Source organism: Fukomys damarensis, unplaced genomic scaffold (genome assembly GCF_012274545.1).
Source record: "Fukomys damarensis isolate Sample0158 unplaced genomic scaffold, DMR_v1.0_HiC HiC_scaffold_5, whole genome shotgun sequence".
Taxonomy (NCBI): Eukaryota; Metazoa; Chordata; class Mammalia; order Rodentia; family Bathyergidae; genus Fukomys; species Fukomys damarensis.
The window spans coordinates 39078391-39088998 of NW_022900917.1; positions in this window are offsets into that span (position 1 = coordinate 39078391).

Consider the following 10608-nt stretch of genomic DNA (forward strand, 5'->3'; position numbering starts at 1 on the left):
TATGATTAACAAAGTCACACATGTGTAAATACCGAATAGCTTCTCTGGTGTGAAAAACTATAATAGTACATAAGATCCTAATGAGATAATTGACCATGTGAAATAGGAAGAAAAGTGCTAAAGGTGTAGGGAAAGTGGGAAGGGTAGGGGAAAGATAATAAGGGAAAAGAAAAAAAACATGAGAAAATGAAAAATGGAAATAAAATGTTTGTAAATGGGGAGGGGAGAAGGAGGTGAAGGGAGGGCAGAGACAAGGGGAAAAAATGAGAACAAAGACCTGTCATGTAAAGGTACAAGATCCCAATAATGAATCTAATTGTACTGTATACCTAAAATGTACCAATAAACTCAATAAATTATTAAAAAAATATGATTAACATTAAAAACCTAAGTTACATATATGTAATTTAATATATAAATGGATGAATTTGGACATATCCAAATATTTATGATGTCATCAACACAATCAAAGCAATAAACATCCATTCCTGTCAAAATTTTTATGTCCCTCTGTTCCTCGTCCTCCTTTTCTTCTTCTTATTTTTTTTGTAGTAAGAGCAAGTAATATAAGATCTATCCTTTAAAGAAATTTTTAGGTGCATAACATTATGTTGTCAGCTAGAGTCACACTGTTGAACAATAGTTTTTTAGAATGTGTTCATCTTGTACAATTGTAACTTTTACCCTAAAACAGTAGTTTCTCATTTCCTACTCTACCATCCCCATAAAATCACCTATCTTCTACTTCTGTAAGTTCGACTATTTTAGGTAGCTCATTTAAGATGAATTATACAGTTATTTCCCACATTAGGATAGCTATTATTTTTAAAATGATAAAAAATGTTGATCAAGAAGTAGAGAAAGCTGAACTGCTGTTCATTGTTGGTGGGAATGTAAAATGGTTCAGAAGTTATGGAAAACAGAATGGAGGAGCCTCAAAAAAAATGAAAACTAGAACTATCATATAATTCAGCCATTGTGCTTTGGGTAGGTGTTGAAAAGAACTGAAATTAGAATTTGAAGAAATATCTGCACTTCCATATTAATTGGAGCATAATTTACAATAGAAAACAAGTAGAAACAACTCAAACGTCCTTTGACAGATGAATGTATAAAGCAAACGTGGTGTATACACACAATGGAGTATTGCTAAGCATTAAAAAGGAAGGAAATCTATCCTTTTGTACAACATAGATAAACCTGGAACATGTGATAAGTGAATTAAGTCTCAGAAAAAGACAGTTCTGAAAAATATCAAAATTCTATTTTAAAAATAAGGAGATTATCAAATCTACATTTTTGGTATGTTTCAAATAGATTTGAATCCCAGATCTCCAAGTTCTTTCCCACGGTAACCGTGGCTGGAGCTGAAGAACAGATGGGAGGTAGCACATTCATGGCCAAATCTGCCCCATACCTTTAGTCTTCACCCTGCAGATATTTGAGACCTGTATCTAATCTCTCTACCCAGCCCATTGGGTCCACCTCCTTTTTGGTTTCCAATTTTGACTTTCTTTTGGTTGAGCATTGATTACTGGGAACTTATTTTCAATCTGATCTAGCATTCACCAAAGACCTGGTTTCTGACCATCACTTGCCAGGTACATATATCAAACAGAAGAACCATCTTCCCATATGTGCCCTCTTCCATAGTCAGAAGTACAACATCAAAGCAGCATCAAAGTGCCTGGTGGCTTTCAGGAGCTTTCCGTAAGAGATTGGAATACAGTTCCTACCTGGAGGGGAGAATGTAGAAAGTAGGCAATGTTCTGAAAGTCTACTTTAATAACACAGCTAGAATAAATTCAAAAGTACATATAAAACCCTTCTGAGGTGACAACATAGTTCATTGAAGGGATTATCCCTGGAAAATTAGATAACATCTTATCAAAGACTCACTCTACCAAATGAGAACTTTCAAAGGTTGCTGCATGAAATTTAATTTAGTAATCTTTTCTGGGAAACAATATTTTAATAAGCCTTGTGCCTGAAGTATTTCCATTCTTATGATTAAATTCTACAAAAGGAATCCAATGTGAAGATGAAAATCACTTTACCAAGATTTGTATTCAAGAATTATTTATGATGACAAAAAATTGAGAATGATTTAAAATTTATTCTCTAATTTCTGGACAACTAAAATATGATTCATCCATTACAAAGAATATTATACAGGCATTGAAATGATGCTTTAGAAACAATTGTGATCATATAAGAGATTTTCATGTTGAAATGCTTGGAAGGTTTTCTTCCAAAGACAACTTCATGTTTATGATAATCTCAATGACATTTATATGCTTTTTAAGCTGCTTTTTGTGCCTCATAGTGTAATAGGAGCCATCACTATAGTAGTATACTTTGGTACATCTTTCTAAGGGACACTGATTTTATTTTTCTGACAAATGACCTACTATACTCATTTTATGCAGCGTCCTCAGTGTTCAGCTTATTCTGTGTGATTGTTTTCTTCCCATGGTTGATTGGAAAAAGAGTAGTCTCTACACAGGCTGAGAAAAACAAATTTACCCTAATAGGAAGTTTTTCTTAATGAGGTTTCTTCTTAATGAGAAAAGAAGCTGGAATTGTGAGTATGGGTGGCCATGCTTGGCTATTTGGCATGCCAAAGTAAAGATAAAAAGCCATGCTTCAAAAAGAGATGAATGGAGAGCCTCTTCTCCCTAAATCCACACTTGCCTTCTGATTTCCAAGATAGTTCCTTGCACAGTTTATCTGTTCTCAAGTTTCCTGGAACATCTCCAGTGTTCTTTACCTAAATTATTGTCTTAATTTAAATCAGCTTAACATAGATTTCTGCCATTAGTGACCAAGAGAATATGTGATAAATATGCATAGGAAACAGTAGCAAAATTCTTGGGACTATTAATGATGATGAGAAGTTCCATGTAATTTGTTTTGTATACACTATTGTGAATATTTACAGTTTTTTAAAAAAGAGAGCCCCCAATGACCGGTGAGGACCAGACCCATGCAGAAGCTTAAACACCTCCTTCCCCCATGTCCTGGCTAGGCCTGTGCCTGGATCCACACTGCAGAAGCACAGGGGGTATTAAATGCTATTGTCCTGAGCTCTAGAAGATAGAGCAGAAGTGAAGAACAGTAAGAGAGCCTTACTCCTTCTAAGTCCCCATCCCAAAGGGTAAAGTTACTATATTGAACAGTTTTTTATTCACTCTGAATATACTTTGGGCTAGTTCTCAATTTTGATTTATTTCACATGGATAAAGATAATAGGTTAATAACTACCACAAATTGTCATTTTTGAAGTTGTGCTTGATTTTATTGTTATTGCTGATTGTATCACTTGAGCTAGTGTTGTGATTGATCTAATCAGTTATCCTCCCTGGTATAATGAAAATGAGATTGCCCCAGATTCATTAGAGACTCCAATACCTAAAGACCAGCTATATCTGGAACACACCTCTGAGAAGCATTCATTCCACAAGGGTTCTAAATACAAGCAATAAAGATACTTACAATAACCAATATCAAACTGTCAACCCAGGAATTAAACCAAGGTCTGTACCAACAACAATAATAGAAATGAAAAGACATTAAAGTGGGACACAGTCTCCCAGCTTGCCACAGGCAAATTCTGGGGGAAATGAGGTGCAAAAGTCTGACAATCAACCACCTGGACACCTTGAACTGATAGTATAGGGAGTAACAAAACAGATGAATGAGGCTCTAGGAAAATTCAAAACAGAAATAATTTCCCAGATAATTACATAGATGGTGAGCAGAATAAAAGACATGATTAGAGACTCTAGAATAGAAACAGCTAAAAAATAGATGAATTCAGGATCATGATGGAAGCTATGAATGCTCAGCATAGAAAAGAAATGGAATCCATGAAACCGATTAAAACTGATGTCCAAGATATTAAAAACTCTATTGAAAGTATACATAGCAGACTGAACCAATCTGAAGATAGAATATCAGATATAGAAGACAGATTGGTGGTCAGTGATCATGAAAAGAGAGATGTCTTAAAAATAGTAGGGGACCATGAGAAATCAATTCAAAAGCTCCTAGATGACTCAAAGAAGAATAATATAAGATTGATAGAAGTCCAAGAAAAAGCAGGAGAAAGTACAATGAGATAAAAAAAAACTGTTCACAGAATTAATGACAGAAAACTTCCCAAACATAGCAAAAGAACTTGACATACAGATAATTGAGGCATATAGGACTCCAACGAACCATGATAAAAAAAAACTATACTTAGACATATAATAGTCAAGATCCCAGAAACCTAATAGGAGAACATAATACTATAAGAAGTTAGAGAAAAGAAACAAATCACATGCAAAGGAAAGCCCATTAGAATCACAGAAGACTTTTCAACACAAATCCTCAAGTCAAGGAGAGCCTGGAGTGAGGTATTTCAAACCTTTAAGAAAACAACCTCCAACTTAGACTGAGGTATCCTACAAAACTGTCTTTCAAAATTGATGGGGAAATAAGATACTTCCATGACAAAGAACATGTGAGAAACTTCATGAATACCAAATCAGCACTCCAAACAATTTTTAAAAATATCCTAGAAAAAAACAGTGAAGGTCATAACTCCATGAGGCATAATAGAGCAAATCTAAAAGGCAAGGAATTAAAGGGAGAGGGAGAAAAATTAAAAAGAGCCAACAACAGGAATATAACATGACAATGATAAGTTAATACATATCAGTTATAATCATCAATGTCAATGGCCTCAATTCACCAATCAAAAGAATTGACTCACAGAATGGATTAGGAAGCAAAATCTAAAAATTTGCTGTATACAAAAAACATATCTAGTTAAAAAAGAAACTCAGACTGAAAGTAAAAGGATGGAAAGCAGTTCTCCATGTGACAGGAACCTGGAAAAAAGCAAGTGTAGCTATCTTATTTGCAGACAAAGTAAATTTCAAACCAAAAGTACTTAAGAGAGACAAAGAAGGTCACTACATCCTTGAAAAGGGAACAGTCTAAGAGGAAGATGTGACAATCATAAATATATATGCACCAAATATTAATGCCCCCAACTCTACAAAGCAAGTATTTTTTTTAATCCTCTAGAGAGCTTGTTAAAATTTAGATTACTGAGTGTCACCTCTGGATTTCAGCGTCAGTATCTGGTCATACCACTAACAGTTTCTTAGTCATTGAGTCCACAGTGAAGCCCACAAATCTTCAGTTTTACAATTTGTCCAATAATACTGATGTTCCTGATTTGGGGACAACACCTTGAGAAATTCAGTTCTAAATTTTGGCCCCAAATATTGTACAACACAACTAAATGGAGCAAAATAAAGTGGAGCACCATGCTTGTGCATCAGAGAGGTGATACAGCTTTTGTCTGTCCGAGATCTGATCTTGCATGTGTTCCCACAGTGATGTCATCCATCATAATGAGACATAGCCAGGTCCTCACCTGAGCCAGGTAGAAGCTGACCTCAAGAATGGTGAATCTAGATAAACCCATTTTCTTTACAGGTTACCATGCCTCAAGTATTTTGTTACAGTAACATAAAATGATCTAAGACAACAGTGTATCTAGTTGTTAAATCAATCATCTGTGAACAGAGTAAACATTGTGATATTTGGGAGAAAAGCAATGGATAAGAAAAGTGGGAATAGATTTCCCCTAAATATTTACTTCTAGCCATCTCAGGCATCTTTGGATATAATAGAGATCTTCCCTATAAAAGAAGTCACAGGTGATGTTAAAATAATTTTCTAGGAATACTTGGCCTTCATTCCTTTCTCTGACAACATCTGCTGTTATGTCAGGGATAGCCCTCTTCTTAGACATGTGATTTAGTATGTGTTAGGCCAAACCATACAAACTTGCCATATTTAACAATTTTTGACCCATGAAAACAATTTCATATAGCACAAAGTAGTAATTATTAGGCAGTATTGCATATTGTGTATATTTACAAATTCATTTAATTTCTTTGGATTTAAACTATTACAAGAGAGTCATTTGAAACTTATATTTGAATTTTTAAAATAAAATTATTCATTTTTTTTAGCATTCTGTGATTTTGATAGACTTAGAATACCACTGAGGGTTGGGTAGGCTACCCAAATGCTTTTACTTCTTCAATTATAAAAATATTATTTAAAGTAATTATTGAATAAACAATCAGTTGACAAAGAAACCTAAATCATAGATTTTATACACAGGTAGAAAACTAAATTTTTACTAAAACTTCAAATTAAACCTTACAATAATCTTTAAAAATATAAGACATTCAATTTTAACATCTTGATTGAGTCAACACATTAGAGAAATCTTGGCAATAAATTTAGGAAACAGGAGCCACATTCTTCCATTCATTTTTTCCCATCTATTCATCTAGGTAACATTTGTTCAGTTTATGCCTGCCACTGTCCAATAAACTGAGTTTACTTTCATGGAAAAAACCAGAGATATCCTCTCTGTCTCTGATTTCACATTCTGTTCCAATCATATTGCCATTAGAGAGGGTAAAAATGGCCTAATTACCCATACAAATGTTCACTAAATGATCTATCTACTATACTTGCTAAATATTCTATGGATTATTTTATATACTTTGATTTTAAAATTTAATTGCATGTTTTTCTTTACTTACTAAGTGTCTTTTATTTAATTTTCTTACCTAATTGCACTGGCTAGAATCTTTACTAAAATGTTGAATAGAAGTGGCAAGGGCAGCCATTCCTGTCCTTTTTTTTCCTTTTAAATCACTTAATTGTAGTATGATTGACATGCAAAAAGTTGTCCAAATTTAATGTATACAACTTGAGTAATTTGTGAATAAGTATTTACTTATAAAAATCATCACTCCCATCAAGGCCATGAGCATGTCAATCAGGATTCCAAAGTTTCCTCCTACAGTCTTTATTATTACATTGTGTATGTGCAGTAAGAACACTTAAGATCTATACATTTAGCAGATTTTAGGTTTGCAATGTAGCATAGCTAGCATAGACCCAGTGCTAGTCAACTTTCTGTCAATTTAGCAAAATATGCAAGATAACGAACTTATAAATAGAAAAGGCAATTATGTCTGACAGTTTCTAGATTTCAGTCAATGATCTATTGGCCCTATGGTTTGGGGCCTGTGCCAAGGCAGCATATCATGATGGGAGCATGGGGAGGAGCAAAACTATTTATCTCATGGTCAAGAAGCAAGAGAGTGAGGATGAGGCTTAGGGTACCTCAGTCCCCTTCAGGGGCATGCCCCAGTGACCCTCAGATTCCCATCTTAAGAAATGAGTCTTTAACACATGGGACTTTGAGAAATGTTTAAAACCTAAAGTATAGAGGCACTGTGCTGTTTCCTAGATCTCCAGAATTCAGCTACCTTGTATCTTAAACATCTTACTCTCTCACCGGTATTTCCCCATTTCTTTCTCCCAGGCTCTAGCTGAGTTATAAGAAGCATAATGAACGTGCTGGTGATATACTTTTATGCAATCTGGATTCTGTAATTTTGCATACATTAATTTATTTTTGGAACTAAAATGTCTTAATAACAATATGTTATTTCCAATGCAATTCAACATGTTGTATATCCTGTCTCACATATGTTTAAAGAACTTGATATTTCCCAGCTTCTATGGTTAAAGGAAATTGATTCTCTGACTCAATGATTCTCAATCAAGGACAATTTTACCATCCTTCTTCTTCCCTCACCATTGATACCAAGGGACATTTGGCAATGCCTATAGATGCATTTGTTTATAAATACTGGCACCTGGTGGTTAGAGGTCAGGAACTGATGCTGTTAAACACTGCTACAAGGTACAGTGCAGTAGTCAGCCTTTACCTCCAGCTTCTGCCCTTCCTACCCTAAATAAAAATTTTTCCTGCTCAATTATCAATGGTACTAAAGATAAAACACCTTGTTCTCACTAATATAATCTGATTCCATCTTACTTTTCCTTTCTGTACACATCACTAGTTTGTTTGTTTGTTTGAGACAGATTCTGCTGCCTCACCCTCCTCTGTGCTGGGATCACAATTGTGCACCACCACACTAAACATTACACATCACTTTTAAAAGTTTAACTCTATTGGTTTATCTAATTATTCCATTATATATATATTTAAGGTAGTAGTATGACATGGGAGATATAGTATAAAGATACAAAATAGGATATCTAGTCTCTAATTTGCATCTAATTTCAAAATCTTGCCTCATCTCTCATTGGTGAGTTGTTTGGCTTCTTGAGAAAGAATAACCAATTTGCACATTCCCTGGACAATGACACCAGAGCACCTTTTCTGCACTGTGCTCATCATGCCAGTTCACTCCACCTCAAGCTTTCCACAGTGGAAGTCTGATTCTGAATTCTTTGGAAGACAAAAATGCAGTTCTATTGTTCAAACTGCATCAAAGGCAGAACCGTGTGGGGGTGAGAAGGACAGGAAAATACGACCCTTTGTAATCATAACGTAGGGAAAATGTTTGGCTTAATAACAGGTTACAAAATAGATTTCTTAATCTAAAAATGATAAAATCCACTGAATAGGGACAAAGCTGATAACTCAGATAATGAACAAATAAGGCAATATCTATTCACACTGAACATCTTGGGAAGATCTAACAGTAACTCTTTTTGTGTCCAGTCAGTCACACTTACACTTAGCACACCATTATTCCTTACTTGCTCCAGAAATGATGAAATCCAGTTAAGAAGAACAGACATCAGAGTTGTGTGATACTCTATCTGAGCTATGTTATAGAGGTGGTCTTTGACAGCATTTGCCTGAAAAAAAAAATACAGACACAGTAAAGCTGAAGAGTTGCTGTGGTTTTTCCATCATCAATTACTACTGTACACACATTACACATGTGTATACACAGTGCATGGAGACATATCCATATAGATGTCTCGATGTGTGTGTACACACAGTTTGAATGTGGGCAGTGTCCCCAAAGGCCAAATGTTAAAGGCTTGGGCACTGAGATGATGATACTGGGAGGTGCTATGGACCTTTAGGAAGTGGGAAATCCTTAGGGCACTAAGGGAGTACCCTAAAAGGGGACTGAGGGATCCCAGCCTCATCCTCTCTCTGCTCAGGTGTGAGATATGAAGAGCTTGTTCCAACAGGCACTCCCCTTCGTTAGGCATTGCCTTCAAAAGACATTGCCTTCCACCACCTTCAGTTTGAGGTAATAATACAAACCTAATGCAGTGCACTAATACACACACACACACACACACACACACACACCCTTTATTATCTAGAAATACCAAAGTAAAGACAAGCTACCCTGCCTGTCTTTTCTTTAAAAAGCTGATAAAATGATTCACGGCACAGCAGTATTCTCTTTGCCCTTATCTTCAATTTTCCTGATGATTCACCTAGAATATGGCTATCTATCTGGAAACAGCTAAAATTAACAGAACAATTTAGAAAACCCACTGAGCTAAAGTTGCATGGTGCAGACTAAAAGAAGACAGGAAGATGGGTGACTCAGGGGATTCTTAATGGAATTTTAAACCTTTCGTGTTCGTGCTCCCTCAATTTGTGGATGAGGCACTGTTCTTGTGGATACTGTCAAAGTGCTTTTTTGGACAACTCATTACTTCAAACTGGGGAAGGCAGAGAGCAGCTGTGGTGTTTCAAGAGAGAGTCAGGACTAGAAGCCAAATATCTAGCTCAGGATTTCTGGTATTTAGAAACTTGGCTTCTAGGGATAGTATAGTGACTTGGGGGCTGGTTCAGCAGTGTGAAAAGGAAAAACGTGGAGGGCTGGGGATTTAGCTCAGTAATTCTGGTGCCTGCTTCACACTAGGGCCTGAGTTCAATCCCTGGTAAAAAAAAAAAAAAGGAAAATATGGAAACAATGTCTTTGTAAATGGGGAAGGGTGGAGGGGGTAAAGGGAGGGCTGGGGAATGGGGAAAAATAAGAACCAGGATAAGTCATGTAAAGGTACAAGATCCCAATGATAAAGTAGCTGTTCTGTATACCTAAAAATCCCATTAAACTTAATAAAGATTAAAAACTAAATAAAGTCAAAAATGAGAAAAAAAAGAAAGCAGTTGGAAATGATAAATATTTTTAGTAGTTCTGCTGTTGGGAGGATCAAGACTCCTGTTTAGAGTAGGTGAGTAGTAAGTGAGGCCAAGGGAAGATTTTTTAAATGGGGGAAATAGTATATGTTGTATGTTAGTAAGAATGATCTAATGAAGAGTATGCCCTTCATACTAAAAAAAAAAATTGGAGCAACTGGTTTGCACAGAAAACATAAGAAAATCCAGCATACTGGAAGAAATTGCTTTCAAAAGAATGCTGGATGTCAGCCTTGCTTGCGGCCTCCATTGCTACTTGCCTGGCCCGAGTATAATGGTCTCCTACCTAGAAGACTGAAATGGCAACGAACTAGTTTCTCCTCTTCTACCCTTTACCCAAGGGTGAACTATCCTTAACCAAGAATTCAGAATGAGCCTTGAAAAACATGTCAGATCTGGTCACCCTGTGCTCCAGATTCTGCAGTGGGCCTCTTCATTGAGTAAGGACAAAGTCTTTGCAAGGGCACAAAAGGTCCTGTCAGAAATGTAGTTTTCCATTTTATCTGTGACCTTGCTTCCCCTCCCCTCCCCTC